Source organism: Pavona decussata, unplaced genomic scaffold (assembly GCF_977016875.1).
Source record: "Pavona decussata unplaced genomic scaffold, jaPavDecu1.1 SCAFFOLD_202, whole genome shotgun sequence".
Lineage (NCBI taxonomy): Eukaryota > Metazoa > Cnidaria > Anthozoa > Scleractinia > Agariciidae > Pavona > Pavona decussata.
In genome coordinates this window covers 1,991,956-2,007,394 of record NW_028145610.1, presented here as the reverse complement: position 1 = coordinate 2,007,394, position 15,439 = coordinate 1,991,956, and the positions used below count along the sequence as shown (strand labels likewise).

The 15,439-nt window shown below is 43.3% G+C and overlaps 1 protein-coding gene and 1 long non-coding RNA gene across 2 annotated transcripts in view; both read right to left on the bottom strand.

Moving 5' to 3' along the window:
* The window catches only part of LOC146461080 (uncharacterized), a 99,836-nt gene that overhangs the window by 23,157 nt on the left and 61,240 nt on the right, over positions 1–15,439 (bottom strand). The gene's annotated exons all lie outside the window — the stretch shown is intronic.
* LOC146461085 (uncharacterized) lies at positions 9,671–11,818 on the bottom strand. The gene is made up of 2 exons (XR_014857496.1): positions 11,446–11,818; positions 9,671–10,394 (listed from the first exon to the last, which is right to left on the bottom strand). It is a non-coding gene; the product is annotated as an uncharacterized LOC146461085 (long non-coding RNA).

Below are 15,439 nucleotides of genomic sequence, written 5' to 3'. Positions count from 1 at the left end.
TGACTCTCTAGCGCGGCGTAGACATCCCTGAATTCCAATGTGACTAGAGTGTACTCTGGACCTTATGTAGTCTTTCGCACCACCTGGAACGACAAGGCGTTCACCTTTAAAGATCAGGCCATTCTGTAGGCTTAGCTCATCTCGAAAGGAATAGTAGTCCCTCAAATTCTCTGGAACTTTGTTTCGGTTGTCGGGCCAACCGTTCTTGATGATAGCTTCCAGCTCTTGCATGGTTACATCTTGTTTCGTTTCGTGCTGGATGATCTTCAGCGTGTCATCTGATACTAACAGATGTTGGAGCATGTTAATAAATTCTGCATCCTTAGCCGTTTCACCCCTGTTATCTTGAACTGACAGTACTACTTCGTCTTGTCCTGAGGCACTTCCTTTGCTTGGGAGAAAGGCTCTGCTGAGAGTGTCAGCTAGGTACATCTGCGAACCTCTCTTGTACGTAACTACCAAGTCAAACTTCTGTAGGCGGAGCAGCATCCTTTGGAGTCGTTTTGGTGCACTCAGTAGGCTTTTCTTGAAGATGCTTTCCAAGGGCTTGTGGTCAGTCTCGATCTTCACCTTTCTGCCGTACGCGAACTGCTCAAAGCGTTCCACACCGAAGACAATGGCGAGCATCTCTTTCTCAATCTGCGCATACTGCGTCTCTGTCTGCGTCAGTGATCTGGATGCGTACGCTATGGGCTGTCCCGACTGCATTAGACACGCGCCAAGGCCTTTCTGTGAAGCGTCACATTGAAGTTCAAGGCCTTCGTCCGGACTGAAATATCTGAGCACAGGGGCATGGGAGAGGATATCTTTAATCCGTGAGAAACATAGGCCGTGTACATCTTGGTCCCACTGAAACAGATGGTTTTCCTTAAGCAATTCTCTAAGGGGTGCAGTGACTTCCGAGAGGTTGGGGGCGAATTTCTGCAGGTAGTTGACCGTGCCAAGGATCCTTCTGACATCTTGTTTATTCTCTGGTGTCGGCATTTTCTGGATTGCCTCTATCTTCGCTGGGTCAGGCTTCAGCCCTTCAGCTGAAATGATGTGACCCATAAAGGTAACTTCGGGTAAACGGAGCTTCAACTTATCTTTGTTTAGCTTGATTCCTGTTTCTCGACACCGTTGCAGGAATGCGGTCAGCTTTCTGTCGTGGTCCTCCACTGCTGCTTCGTATGTGTCTCCCACTCCAAAAACTATGGAGTCATCGAAGATTGGAACAACGCCTTCCAGTCCCTCCATGGCAGCATCCAGTCTTCTTTGGAATTCCTCTGGTGCTGGAGATATACCAAAGGGCATTCTGAGCCACCTGTACCGACCCCATGGGGTGCCGAAAGTCGTGAGGTAACTGCTCTCAGTGTCCAGTTCAACGTGCCAAAATCCGTTTTTGGCATCTAAACACTTTGGCGTTGGCTAGATCTGGCAGAAGGTCATCGATGGATGGCAAGGGATAGTGATTCCTCTTGAGGGCCTGGTTCAGGGGTTTTGGATCAATGCATAGGCGGAGTTTTCCGTTCCTCTTAGTGGTTACCACCATGGATGATATCCAGTCGGTTGGAACGTCCACTGGCTCGATTATCCCCATAGCACTCAGGCGATCGAGTTCTTCCTTGAGTTGCCCTCTAACTGCGATTGGAACTTTCCTCACTGGCAGCTTCACAGGAGGCACAGACTCATCTATCTCTAGGTGCAGCTTTCCTTCGAGTGCTCCTTCACCTGCGAAAACGTAGCTGTCCGTAATGTCTGACTGAGTTAGCACTTTCTTACGGTCTTCTGTGTCCATGGACATAATGTTGGCCTCGTTAATGTTCATAAGATGAAGCTGCTGGATTGTTCTAGCTCCGAGTAGAGGGTTGAGACCCCGGCTAACGATCAGGTACTCGATCAGGTATTGCTCATCGTTCTTCGGGTTGAGAGTCTCAGCTGTTAGCTTCCCCAAGGCCGTAATCTCTGATTTGTTATACATAACGAGTGTAGTATTAGCTTTCTGCAGTTGCTCCAGGTTTGGATCGTGAAAGGCGCTTTGATAGACATCCTCTGGGATGATGTTGACTGTTGCTCCGCAGTCTAACTGAAACTTGATTTGCTTCCCTTTGAGCTCCAGAGTTGTAAAGATTTTCTTAGGGTATTCTTTGTCTTTAACAGAGTCAATGTACTCTAGGTCCTCTGTGAGGACAGTTAAGAGATATTCATCGTCGTCTTCCTCGCCATACTCTTCGTCATGTTCGCACTCCACTGTTTGGACTTGCTTGTACTTTCGTTGTCTTCCTCCTTTAGTACAGAAGGGGGCAAAGTGGTTTTTTCCATCACATTTGGTACAGGTTTTGCCCCAAGCGGGACATTCTTCTTTTTTCTTCACATGCGTTTTTCCGCAGAAGATACAATCAACCATTCGGGTTGTGCGACATGTGGCGACTTGAATTCCTTTTTCTGTCTCGGATTTCTTTGCGGTTTTTGCCCCATGGCATGGACATCTTCTGTTGGACGCATAGCCTTCAGCTGTTGAGCGGTGCACTCACTTGCTCGGCAAATATCCACGCAGCTCTTAAGAGTAAGCTTGCTTTCCCGCAAAAGGCGCTTCCTAACACTGTTGTCGCGGATTCCAACAACGATCCTATCTCGAATGAGATCATTTGCGAGCTCTCCATAATTACACGTCTTCGCGAGGGAACGAAGAGAAGCGACGTATGTTTCAATAGACTCACCGGCTTCCTGATCTCGCTTATTGAAGCAGTACCTCTCATATGTTTCGTTTGTTTCCCCCGACACAGAAGGTCTCCAGTTTCTGCAGAACAACGTCTACGTTCGTCTTGTCTGTTTCGCTTTCGAACGGCAGCCCATCATAAATTTCCAATGTGTCTGGACCGATGCAAGTTAGGAGCGTTGCTGTTCGGAGCTCGTTGTTTTCGTTGCGAAGTCTGGAGGCGATCTCATAATTTGTCCACATCCTTTTGAATTTTTTCCAGTTTGTGGCCAAGTTTCCCTTTAGTTCCAACTTCGGTGGAAGCGGAATGTTGACTTGTATAAGTTGTCGGGGCTGAGAAGTGTCTGGCGTGGATCCGCCTGTTTCGTCCGAATTTGGCATATTTCAGTGGTGATTTGCCGTCGACTTTTTGGTGGTTTCTCAAGGGAGAATAACAACGAAGCGACACGGCAAATCAATCCCACTTCTGACACCATGTAAAGATACTTGCGAGAATATCAATCCGAAAAATGTGCTTTACTTCACAAAGCCGAGTAGTTACAAGATTGAGCAATGTAACCCGAGAAATCTAGGTTACACGCCGTGAGCTATCCTACGACCGGAAGTCACACAACGTCACACGTACCACGCTCTCCTAAGCAACGAGGATGACATTGAGGATTCACAAGATTATTTATATGAGACAGAATGTAGACGGATCGACGCCTTTCAAGTAATGTTGGATCAGGGTCTGGAAGGGTATTCTCGGGATCCGGGATTTGGCCCAAAAACGGTGCGGGATTCGGGAAAACGCAAATATTTTGACGGGATTCGGGATTTGACTTCTACCCGGGAAGCGGGATTCACCAAAATTTAGGTACGGGATGCGGGATTTTTTTTTGCGTGTCTGTCTTTTTCGTGAAAACCCACAAGCTAATAGTGGCTCATATATCAATTAACTTTTCGCAAAAGTTACCTTCCGCATGTTTCCCGTAATAGGCTGGTGTTACGTCTGTCAACGGACTCATTGATTAACGATTTTTACAGTATTTTACAATAAAACATTTCACAATTGGCTAATCGTTAACTCTGCACGTACCTCAAACTCGCATGTTTCAACCATCAGGGCCCAGTTGTTCAAAGCCCGATTAAGCTAATCCTAGATTAACGTGAACTTTGATTCGAGTTTAATTACTAATCAATAAAGATTCTTCAAAATAATTTTTGGCTCTCAATTTTGACTTAGACTTTTCTTTACCTTTAGCTTGAAATTAGGCTTTGAAATCACTTTTAAAGAGCGAGATGAAAACCTTGATTAACGTTTAATCGTAGATTAGCGTTAATCGACTTTCGAACCCGGCCATGATCATTGGAAGCAATCCAGCGAACAGCGCGAACCCCGTTAACACAGTTCGAGTTTTGGTGTCCTTTTGTCTCACAACAGAGTCTAAACAAACGTCTGGCCAGCCGATTCATGAAGAGAAATTTAAAGTGCCAATCTCAACAGAGAACCATAGAGAATGAAACATTTTCAAACGCCACCTTCATGATTTTACTGGCCTCGCGGATATTGCACTGAGCAAAGGCTTGGGGAGAAGCCTCGACATTTCAATAGCGCGAGTGCATAAGGCGACTGCCATTTTTGCGCCCATGGGTTTGTAGGTATTGACAGAACTGAAATGAATTTTCCTGGAGAATTAAACTTAGCGCTCTTTCAAGTAGCCGTATAGGGATAAGAGGTTCGTTGTCGTAGAATTTTTCGTATGCTCTGCATACGGTGAGTATGCAGAGCATGCGGTGAGTTAAGGCTCGTTACGTCCATTGAAACAAGTATAGCGTATTTGACCTTCTTTTATTTTATCTTGTGTGTTGATGACTACAGTTGTAGTTCCTTTGTCTGCCTTTTTTTAATTTATTGTAGTGTCACGCCTCAAGGCATTGATTGCCTCGCGTTCGGCGGGTGGCAGATTGTTTTTAGGCTTTGCTAATTCTATTTCTTTTTTACGGTAACCTTAAAACAGGCTTAAATTCTAAATATCAATCGAAAGGGCCAATCTACATCTGATCTTAAATTTATTAGCTTTTGTGGAAATGTTTTTTTTAATGTATTTTTTGAGAAAGAAAAAACGGGATTCGGAATAGCGGTGAAAAAAAGTGCGGGATTCGGTATTCTCGTGAAAAAGGAGCGGGAATGTGGGATCAGGACCCCCCCCCCCCCCTTCCAGACCCTGTTGGATGAATGGTTGGCAAATGCAGAGCGGACGAGCCATGAAAGCGCAGATAATAATATTCATCCGGAAGATTCAGTGAGCAACATGGGGTCTCGTTCTCGCGCGCGTCCTCGATCGTCCCTCGCGGCCACGCGAAAATCATTAGGGGGCTCCACGAGGGTCTGGATGGTGGGGGGGGGGGGGGGGTACAAATGTCAGTTGTCAGTTAAATTTTAGGCTATTTGTCGGTTGTCAGTTAAATTTTGGGCCATTTGTCAGTTGTCAGTTAAATGGCTGTTAATAATTAACCGCAGATTTAAATAATTTCTTGAGGACCCAAATAAACTTAAACGTCATGTAAGACAGATAGGAGGAGCGTACCCTGATAACCGAAAAAGTATTGTAAAAACTTGTTTCTGGTTAGTGTTTAATTTTATGTTTACATTTTTGCAACAATTACAATTGTTTCTTTGGCCTTTATACAAATCATCCCATGGCCAATCTACTAAGAACATACCTTACGAATCCAACCGAAAATGGGCGCGTATCGGTCGGCCAGACCTTGAAACTGCGACAGGTGAAATTTCCTCCTCAGTGTCAGAGATATCGTTGTCTGAAGCTGTATCGCACTCGTCCTCTTGTGGAGGTCGCACAGCACCAACGACCACATCAATGACAAAGTCATTTACAAATGTGACTTCTGTAACATCATTAGATGGCACCTCAGGACTGATTCATCTTCAACATCTCTGTTGAGTCGTTCTGGATCTTCCGTGATGGAATTGCTCTCTTCGTCTGGCATAACGTTTACTTTACTGCAATCTGGTGGCTTCGTATACACCGCTGGTGGTAGAGCCCCTGCTTTGTCCTTTGTAGTCTCACCCCTGACTGTTCTTTATTTTACTGGACGATACTTCTCTACCAATAATTTCATGGCAGTCTCCGTTTCAGCGCTAATCTCTGCTGACGGAAGCGGTTGCGTGACTTTTATACTTTCAAAAGCCATGGTGGTCTTTTTTAAAGTCTCCTTTGTGATGGCTCCAAAGTCTTGGGAATACTGTAAGGCGGTGAACGTCTCATGTTTAAAATGGGAGACGGCGTGAATGTTCTCCACAACTGTTGTGAGTAACGTGCACAACTCAACCTCTTCAAGGTATTCCTTGTTAGTCGCAGCTATGCTGTCATGCAGCCGACGCATTCCTCGCTCCAGAAGCGTTAGTTCGCTGCCTGTTTCCTCCAGCAAGCTTGGCAGCTCCATTTTCCACCGAACATCTGTGATTATCGCAAAATTTTTGCTTCTTCCTCCCTGCTTCGGTGCCATGCGGTAAAGTTTTAAATCAAACTCTCCAAGGCCGAATTTTAATGCCAGTTCTCTCAGCCCAAGAAATGACAACAGGTGCCATTTTAGAGACTGAGTCTCTAGCTCATCGCAATTGATTGGAATACGGCTTCGGTGTCGATCGAATGCTGTTTCCGAATCAACGCGGCAAAAGCTAGCCTCCCACGCAGACGTTCTTAGGGGTTCGTCACGCGTTCCTGCCCCTGCAGGAACGCGTGACGAACCCCTAAGAACGTCTGCGTGGGAGGCTAGGCAAAAGCTAGCAATCGCCTTAGTTATTACGACGGAACGAGCAGACATGGTATAGACTCGGTATATTGCTAGAGCGCGTTCCACGTAAATTTGTGTCATGTTAGCAATGAAGTATTAACTAATATGAATTGTTAGTATAAAATATGACGCCCTACTCTGCTGCTGTTTATTGTACACCTTTGTTTGTTGATTTGGTATAAAATATATCAATTATTAGCCGAAAAACGCAGCAACAGGTCTTTCGTCAGTTGTCAGTACCAGCGAGTATAAATGTCAGTTGTCGGTTAAATTTTATGCTATTTGTCAGTTGTCAGATAAAATTTTGGCTATTTGTCAGTTGTCAGTTAACCCCATCCAGACCCTCCTCCACTGTTTCCCATGTCTAAAGTCCAAGGACGTCAGCGGCAACTAAAAGGGCAGCGTTAGCAGCGGAAGCGGCCGCTTTGCACAAACAGCGTGCCTTACAAGAAGCGGAATAACGTCTTAAACAAGAGGCAGTGCGGCAACAACAACAGCGCGAAGAATCTAGGCTACGCCTTGATCAAAGGAAACGTGAACTCGATCTTGAAACAGAGATTGCAAACGCCGAGGCCAAAGAGCGAGCTTATACCATTGCTGAATTGCTAGTTCCCAGCGTCAAACAATTGTCCAGAGTTCCGTCCCAAGTTAACTCTTCCATGTGGGATCAACAGCCACGCCCACTTCTTCAGCCTCGACCTTATGACAAGCCATACCCACTTCCACAGGAACACCAACCTGGGCAGCTGGCGCAGGTTACAATGGTGGTGACGCCAATGAAACAGCGAACGTTTCCAAAAGTACAGTTGGTGTAAGACGGTCTGTTCTAAGGTGCCCTTTGTGTTGGAGAAATCACATGTTGGTTCGCTGCAAAGATTTCAAGAAACTTTTAGTGGAACAGAGGTTCCAGTTTACTCGAAGTAAGGGCCTCTGCGATAACTGTCTCCTTCCTGGCCACCTCGTGAGCGTATGCCCGAAACCAGCTTCTGCAAGATCCCCGGTTGCCAATCGAAGCACTCCACATACCTTCACCCTATCGATGGCACTTGTGGAAACGAGCAGCGTGCACGCGACGAGAATGCTATCGGTGGACTCTCAACGGATGGAAATTCCTCTTGTGATACCGGCACTCAAACCAACCACATCAGCGTCGATAGTCAATGTGCCTTAATTGGGGCCGGCCAACCAGCTACAGCCTTGCCCATTGTGCCTGTAAAGGTCAAAGCCAGAGGATCAAACAGGACAGCCTTGACGTATGCCTTGTTAGATGGAGGGTCCAATACTACGTTTGTTACTCACAAACTCATGCAGAGCTTGGGCATAGATGGGGAGAGGACTCAGCTTTCACTGAACACCCTAGGGAGCCACAACTGCATCACCGATTGTGCTCTCTTTAGCCTAGAAGTCTTCGACCTGGAGGACAACAACTTCGTTGAACTTCCCACCGTGTTTTCAGTTCCAGGCCTTCCAGTGAGCAAGGAAAGCATCCCTCGCCAGGAAGATGTGACCAGATTTCCTTATCTCAAAGACATTCATATTCCTGAGATCGACACCGAAGTAGGATTGCTGATAGGAAATGACGTTCCTAAGGCCCTGGAACCAAGGGAGGTACGCAAGAGTCAGGGTCAAGGTCCCTTCGCTATTAAGACAGTTTTCGGGAAGACGATTAATGGGCCTCTTGGACGCTTTGGGGCTTCTCAACCCTCGGTCAACCTAATCAGAGCTGATAAAGAACTTAGCCAACAATTTCGCATGTTCTGTAATTGGGAGTTCTGCGACTCAGGCTATGATGATAGGCTTGCAATGTCAAAGGAGGACGCGCAAGCGTGGGCTATCATGGAGAATTCTGTCTGTCTGAAGAAGGGCCATTATGAGATAGCCCTTCCCTGGAGGGAAGCTGTCCCGCAATTACCGAATAACCGACCTTTGGCAGACCATCGTTTGAAGCTGCTGCGAAGAAGACTACTAAAGAATCCAGATTTAAAGTGAAAGTATTCATCATTTATGGATGACCTTTTGAGAAACGGTCACGCATGCAGAGTACCTGAGGATCGTTTGGAACAACCTGTTGGCGCAGTTTACATAATAACAATACAATGGGAAATCTCTAAATTCTAAGCTTCTACAGGGTCCTAATTTAACTAACAATTTGGTTGGAGTCCTGTCACGCTTTCGTAAGGAGCCCGTCGCGCTGATGGCCGACGTCGAAGGTATGTTTTACCAGGTGTGTGTGAGCCTTAAGGACTGCGACGCCTTCTGTTTCCTTTGGTGGCCAGAAAATGACTTGAACAGCTCTCCAGCAGAATACCAAATGTTAGTACATCTGTTTGGCGCAACCTCCACGCCCAGTTGTTCTAACTTTGCTCTACAAGCAGTCGATACCATTTCAATATCAAGTGAAAGATTAAGTAGAAGAAAGACCCTCAGTTATATTTTTGGGATTTCTTTTCACAACACTCACCTGAATCAAGGAATGGTTCTCACCTAATATCTCCATTTTTGGGCACTTTTTGTTTGGTGTTTTTTACTCTAGTTAGCCTGGTTTATTATTTTGTGATAACAAATGGGGCAAAATATTTTGACGATTTATCATGTTAGCTGTGGTCAGATGATCGACCACGCCCTAATTCATGCAAAATTTCATATATTCCGATTACAACCTGATAATCAACGTCAAAAATATTCTTCTTGGTTTTCAAGTCTTAACATTGCATAGAACTACCCTAAATTAACTGGGGTTTTTTGAAAACTTTCTATGTTACGTAGTTACTTGGTCTTTTTCTCTCTCCCCAGTCCCTCTCCAAACTAAAAACGTCATAATTTAACAAAAGTAGATAAATTCCAAAAACCCCGATTAGTTTCCTAAACCCTTGGACCAAAGTCATTCATAGAAGGTAAAACCACCAGCAATTCGTTTTCTAAAATTTCGTAAATTTAAATCGAAATAAAATTTTAAAATTGGGCGTGGTATGTCACGTGACACAACAGCAACTTTAGTGACAATAAAAATGAAATACTTTGTGCAGATTCTTGGCTCTTACAAACGTCCAAATCAGTACTTTCCATTTCTTCTAAAATAGACTACCCCCCTCCAAATCTATCGAGACCCATTCCTTAATTCACGCGAGCAGCTTAAGGACGGTGCCTACTAATAGCAAAGTATTTTTGCACGGTTTATCACTCTGCGGGAAAACCAGATCTTGGTAGCGGGTATTGAAAGCCAAATTTAAGGAAATTGGGGGTAACCACGCATTTTTTAGAGATAACCAAGTAACAATTATTCTAAAAAGCAGCAAAATACAAAGCAATGTAGGGCGCTTTTTTCCAAATTGAAGCTTTATTATCTCTAAAAAATGCATGATTTCCCTCCAATTTTCTTTTTGGAAACCAAAATCACTTGCTAAGTTCTGCTTTCTCCGCATAGTTTTAAAGTGCGCAAAAATATCCCTGTAATAGTAGGCACCACCCATAGGAAACCCGAGCATCTCCAGATGCACAGAACGTATGCGCAGTAACAATAGTAGGCACCGTCCTTAAGTTCTAGAAAGGACTAAGAATCTTTCTTCCAATTAAACATTACTTTGAAATGTTGGTCATTTTGTATCTTTGTACTCTAAGTGGTACATATATACCAATCTACACAATTTCCTGCCAGAGAGGAACAAAATTATGACCATTTGCATCCAATCCATCATTATATAGGAGAGCCTCCGTCAATTAACCCTACAAACTTGAATATCAAATTTTACATAATTTTGCCAAATGACGAGAGGTCAAGCTTGACAATAACAGTTCAACAACATCTGTTGTACACAATGTCTTTTGAGGAATTGATGAGTCATAGGTGTCTTTGAAGTAGCAGTTTCTTCAGCGGTCTGCGCAGTTTAAGTATTGAATTCTGAAAAGAAATAAAATAAAACCAATATTGTTAATGTACTGTAATAAGCAGTCAAACAGTCAAACCTCTTGTAAGTGATCACAAATTAAATTAAAATAAATTCTGACATATTGAGGGTTATATTTTTAAAAATGATCTATCATTTCAACAGTCATAAACAGTCACTTCTAGCAAAATTCAATGTGGAAACTACAGGTTGATGGGGTCAACCAAGAAAAAACGACAACAACAACAAGAAAACAATTGCCTTTAATCATCATAACAGCTATTATGCTATTTTAATGCACCTGCATTTTTTCTATTTAAACCCATAACACCTCTCACAGCAAATCTTTATGGCCGTAAAATTGTTTCATTAGACGAATATAAATGGCCCAGCATAGGTCAGTGTGTTGCCAAAAAATAATATTGATAATATATTATATTCCATGTTATGAGTGTAAATAAAAAAATGAGAAAACTCTCATTAATCTCATTCTAGTGAGATTAAAAGGCTTTTTAAATAATAATAATAATAATAATAATAATAATAATAATAATAATTATAACAATTCTTTATAAATAAATTTATTCTAAAACGACATGTACACGAAATGCAAAAGCCCCTTAAGATTCGTAAGCTTTCTTCAAGTCCATCCTTCCTTATTATAATACCATAACCGCCCTTAGGTAGATGTTTACCTCCTATAGGCGGATGTTATGAGTTGGTAAAAATGAAAATATTTATGAAATTCAAGTCAATGAAAGAAAAGCTCCTTATGATCCCAAGTTTCCCTGCTCGAGAGTAAGCTTCTATGTCTATGGATTGACTTTTATAATACACAAGTTATAAAATAAACACTGTAAGCCACTGTACCTCCCTTAGGTAGATGTTAACCTCCTGTAGGTGGATGTTATGAGTTGGTAATAAAATTAATGAAATGACACTCAGGTCAATGATTAGAAAAGCTCCTGCAAGATTGTAAGTTTTAATGCTTGCAAATAAGCTTTCCATGTGTACGATTGTGCCAGTATAACACATACGATACAAACGTGGTGCTATAAAACGTACCTCCCTTAGGTCGATGTTAACCTCCCGTAGGCCGATGTTAACCTCCTTTAGGTCGATGTTAACCTCCCGTAGGTCGATGTTACCTGAGCAAATCTTGACTGTTTTCATAGTTCCACGTTTCTTCCACAAATCGAACGTAAAATCCTTGAGGTCAGTGTTCAGACGCCGAGAAACGAAAGTGGAAAGAACTCGGTATTCTACCATAACGAATCCTAACAAACGTTCCAAGTCTTTATTTCCCCGACGTCGTCCGCCATTACTACTGAAAGAGAGTGAATGCAGGTCAATTTCCGGTATAATCGGATCTCGGTTCGTGGCTGCTCCGAAGAATATCCTGATGACGTCACCTCCCTTAGGCCGATGTTATCTTTTCTCAACCGATCCTTCGAAGCTCTTCGGCTTTCCTTCGGTCTTCTTAATCTCCTTTCAAACTCAACATTGAGATAAAGGTTAGTTAAATGCAAGAAGATTTCATTTTCAATGCTATTTACTTCAAAATATCGTAAATTACTTCTCAAGTCAACGTGCTCGTGTGTGCGTAAATCCGAAAATCGTGATGATATAAACAAGTGCTAATAAACTTCACAGCACACGATTACATTTTGCTCTGCAGTTTTATTTATTCACCATGTTTACAGTACATTCTCAGAAATAAGAGATTAACTTTTTGGGAAACTTCTTTCGCTCTGAAATTTTCTTCTTTAGCCAGAAATGATGAAAATCCGATTTTTGACCTTGAAAATGGGGGGTCGACTTATACACGAGTAAATACGATAAGTGCTGCGGTAGTGGCAGCTCGATTAGACAGGATGCTAAGGCAAGAGATTGACATGCAGGTCGGTGAATCTGTGTTCTGGTCTGACAGCTCTTGCGTTTTGGCGTACATCGGCAACGATAGCAGACGGTTCCATACCTTCGTAGCCAACCGTGTAGCAGCAATTCAAGAGGCCTCATCACCTTCCCAGTGGCGTCATGCTAGCTCCGAGCAGAATCCCGCAAACGATGCCTCTGGAGGCCTTTCAGCAGATGCTCTTACGAACAAGAGTCGATGGCTTAGAGGTCCTGACTTTCTTTGGCAGCCAGTGCACACCTGGCCTATTCGGCCCTGTCCTGTTCCTGAAGGGGCACATGGTGATCCAGAGGTCAAGAAGACAACTGAGGTATTCTTTACATCGACAGAAGTCAGAGAGCGGTCCATGAATAGCATCTTCCAATACTTCTCCTTGTGGTTCCGCTTAAAGAAGTTTTTCGCGTGGATGCTGCGTTTCCGTGTCAAGTTACGAAATGCAGTCGAACAGCGCAGGACTGGTCGCACAATTCTCAGTGAGAACTCCAAGATAGATCCAATTACCCATGATGAGTTGGAAAGTGCTGAGAGGGAAATAATCAGACATGTTCAAAACGAGAGCTTTGAAAAGGAAGTAGCCACGCTGAAACGGTCTGGATCCTCCGTTCCGATAGGTGAAGGGGTGAGGAAACGGAATATCAAGAAATCCAGCAAGGTTATCAAGTTAGATCCTCGATTATTGGACGGCGTTATGCGCGTCGGAGGGAGACTAGGCAATGGGTCTTTTCAACCAGAGTCGATGCATCCTATGATACTACCCAAGTCTCGTCATGTCGTCACAATTATTCGTCACTACCATCAGGTATCTGGGCACTCAGGAGCAGAGTATGTTCTCAGCCTGATAAGAGAAAGATTTTGGATCATTAGCGCCAGGGCTGCGGTACGAAAGTCTCTCCGAGCTTGTGTCGGTTGCAAGAAAAGACAGGCCCGGGTTGGCGAGCAGAAGATGGCAAATCTGCCTTAAGACAGAATCACACCAGACAAGCTGCAACGAAATTTTCAAGTTGGAGACATTGTACTCATTGCTGACGAGAAGACTCCAAGAGGGCTATGGCCTCTTGGTCGCGTTGTCGATGTGAAGACAAACAGGAACGACGGATTCGTAAGAAGCGTCATGTTGAAGACCAGATCTATGATACTAGAACGCCCTATTGACAAGTTAGTACTGTTGGAAGCAGCCTCAAGAGGATAAATCACCGGAGCAGGACGTTCAATGAATAATTTGTCCAAAGATGAACTTGAAATTAGGGAACTATTTGACTATTACAACCAGTATCTGCTTAGTCTATAGTTTTTGAATCCGCCCTTTCTTCTCAACTGTGTAAATGCTTAAACTTCGCATTTAGGAGCCGGAATGTAGGATTCAAACGTGAACATTCCTATCACTTTAGATTTTTCTTGCTTATTATGCTTATCATGTATTCCCCTGGCGAAGCATATTTTAGTTGCCTTTTCTTGTACTTAAAGTTTTTGGCGCCTCCACCACTCATTGTAATTTTTTTTCGTTGTCAACGCTCTTCGTCAGATCGATTTTCAAAGGACTTCTCATCCTTCTAGGCACGATTTATTTTTTGGCTGTGTTCTGGAAAACATTTTCGAACCATCTTGATCATCATCGTTTACTCAACTCTTCAACAATTCACCGTTCTTGGCCTTCGCCAGAACTTCAATTTCAAGAGTAGATGCGTTCGCAGTGATTCCAGCGCAAGACCAATAAAGTTTACCCGGCGATTAGTTGTGCTGCCGTCTCAGTGTCAATTACAGTACTAACTGAACGAATAGCAAAATATTGCGCACTGCACTGCATTCTCACGGATGTTGCGTCAATTTCAGTACTTAAAAAGTTCTTGACTTACATAACCATTCTTGAAGTACTAAATATACAACTTCCTCAGAAACGGTGTGTGTGTTTGGTCTTCCAGTTGCCGCTATGACTAGTATTTTCTGGCCTTTTCTATCAGGGTTTGTTAGAACAAGGTTCCACAAAAGATAACCAGTGCACGTTTAGATCCAGACGCGAAAAACTGCGCTGACTGCTTAGCTGTTCCCGTGTAAACGATGCCTAACCCTTTTAAAATTAGATGGCTGTATGACCGTGTTTTAATGTGTTTTTCCTTGGCTGGCAAAGCTCTAAAGATCCGATCGAATAAAAAAGTTATACAAGTCCATCTAATGCATGTAGTCCAAAACCACTGTGTTTGATCACGTAACGTCTTCTGACTGGTCTTCTCCGGATCACGTAATTACATTTTCTCTGACACTGACACTTTGCACCTTCTCATGAAAACTGTTCGTGCACTGTAAGATGTATTGCAAACAACATGTTGCAAATTGGATCCGTAAGATAGTATATTACCAATGGCAAGAACCGAATATTACTTGTGCCCATTTGCGGATGGGAGGCCCGTTTCCCGCTCACAGTCCGGTAGTTAAAGCCTGGTTCAAACAGGCCAGACCTAATGTAGGCTCCATTACCAGCTGCTTTCCGGGAAATGAGAGCCAGACCGGAGGGACCGGCGGAAATTGAACCAAAACCTAATGCAAATTGGCAAAGACAAACGCATTTGCTCATTTACATTAGGTTCGGTGCGGTTGAATCGGGTCCAACTTTCCAAGTCCGAAAACTATTTTATAGCCGTACTATTGCAAAAGACATCAGATTTTATTGATTTTGAATCTCTGTTACCACTTGAGTCCGATCCTGAGGAGTATTAAATACTCTTAGTCACTCTTAGGGCCAAAAAACTGTTTGCACTTGTAACCAACAAACAATCTGAACCCTTGTTCAAACAATCTGGACCCTTGTTCAGATTACATACTCAAACACATAAACGTACTAAGAAGTTTTAACCCTTTAACCTCTAATATCGAAAAACAAATTCTCCAATTTTATTCCCATACTTTTCTTATAAAGGAACTGAGGGGAAGTTGTTAAAACATCAAGAACATTCACCTTGGGTGATCATATCCTTAATTCTCATGACCTCAGGGGTTGAATAAGCATTGATATTGCAAGGAGAAATTTGATGCTGATCACTGTAAGGGCTTAAAGGACGATTAGTGAACTCGGTTTTGAACTTTTCATTCAGTTTCTTTTTAACTTTGTGTGCCCTCAGTTGTCAAACCAATCAACAACGGTCCAACTTG